This window comes from Hyla sarda, chromosome 8 (genome assembly GCF_029499605.1).
Source record: "Hyla sarda isolate aHylSar1 chromosome 8, aHylSar1.hap1, whole genome shotgun sequence".
In the NCBI taxonomy this organism is placed as follows: Eukaryota; Metazoa; Chordata; class Amphibia; order Anura; family Hylidae; genus Hyla; species Hyla sarda.
In genome coordinates, this window is record NC_079196.1 from 72033062 (window position 1) to 72034866 (window position 1805).

General features: G+C 44.2%; 1 pseudogene; it reads right to left on the reverse strand.

Moving 5' to 3' along the window:
- Nucleotides 1-1186: 1186 nt before the first annotated feature.
- LOC130290151 (U6 spliceosomal RNA) lies at nucleotides 1187-1283 on the reverse strand (annotated as a pseudogene).
- Nucleotides 1284-1805: the final 522 nt, after the last annotated feature.

Below are 1805 nucleotides of genomic sequence, written 5' to 3' on the forward strand. Positions count from 1 at the left end.
CAAAAAGTATTGAACACATTTCAAAGAGCTTTGTGCCGCGGTTTACACCGTTCACGTCAGTTTTGTAAAAGTGGGTGTGTCCACGTATATTTTCTGCTTTACATGATGGGCACTAGGTCTTCTCCAGGAAACTATAGACCGGTAAGTCTAACGTGCATTGTGGGTAAATTGTTTGAAGGATTTATACGGGATTACATACAGGAATACATAGGGGATAATTGTATTATAAGTGATAGCCAGCATGGGTTTCCTAAGGATAGAAGTTGTCAAACCAATCTAATTTGCTTTTATGAAGAGGTGAGTAGAAGCCTTGACAGAGGAATGGCTGTGGATATAGTGTTTCTGGATTTTGCTAAAGCGTTTGATACTGTCCCTCACAGACGTCTGACAGGTAAATTAAGGTCTTTGGGTTTGGAAATTTTAGTTTGTAACTGGATTGAACACTGGCTCATGGATCGTACCCAGAGAGTGGTGGTCAATGATTCGTACTCTGATTGGTCCCCGGTAATTAGTGGTGTACCCCAAGGTTCTGTACTGGGACCGCTGTTGTTTAATTTATTTATCAATGATATAGAGGATGGTATTAACAGCTCTGTTTCTATCTTTGCAGATGACACCAAGCTTTGTAGCACAGTACAGTCTATAGAGGATGTGCATAAGTTACAAGATGACTTGGATAGACTAAGTGTCTGGGCATCCACTTGGCAAATGAGGTTCAATGTGGATAAATGTAAAGTTATGCATCTGGGTACTAATAACCTGCATGCATCGTATGTCTTAGGGGGGATTAAACTGTCAGAGTCACTGGTAGAGAAGGATCTGGGTGTACTTGTAGATCACAGACTACAGAATAGCATGCAATGTCAGGCTGCTGCTTCCAAAGCCAGCAGGATATTGTCATGTATCAAAAGAGGCATGGACTCAAGGGACAGAGACATAATACTCCCCCTTTATAAAGCATTGGTACGGCCTCACCTGGAATATGCTGTTCAGTTTTGGTCGCCTGTACATAAAAAGGACACTGTGGAGCTGGAAAGGGTGCAGAGACGCGCGACTAAACTAATATGGGGCATGGAACATCTTAGCTATGAGGAGCGATTAAAGGAGTTACAATTGTTTAGTCTTGAGAAGAGACGTTTAAGGGGGGATATGATAAACGTATATAAGTATATTAATGGCCCATACAAAAAATATGGAAGGCTTCACGAATTTGCGTGTCATCCTTGCGCAGGGGCCAGGTTTTTTTATTTTACTACTTCTTCCTTTTACACTTAGCTCAGTGTTTTTCTACCAGGGGGCCTCCAGCTGTTTTGAAACTACTACTCCCAGCATGCCCGGACAGCCTTTGGCTGTTCGGGCATGCTGAGAGTTGTAGTTTTGCAACAGCTGGAGGCCCCCTGGTAGGGAAACACTGACTTTTAGTATTTTTCTTTACCTGCTCTGGCCGCCCCCCGCAACGGGAGCCGACCAGAGCAGATAATCGCATGTTTCCCGGGGGGCCGCATCGCTATATCACATTGCTTTTGCGATATATCGAGCAGCCCGGCCGGGAACTCTGCAATTCTACCCCGAGCGTGACTCGGGGTTACCGATCCTGGCAGGGAAAATTAACCCCGAGTCACGCTCGGGAATACCGCTCAGGAGGTTAAAACAGGATTAGATACATTCCTGGAACAAAATAACATTAATGCTTATGAAGAAATATAAAATCCCATCCCTTCCCCAATATCGCGCCACACCCCTACCCTTCAATTCCCTGGTTGAACTTGATGGACATATGTCTTTTTTCGACCGTACTAACTATG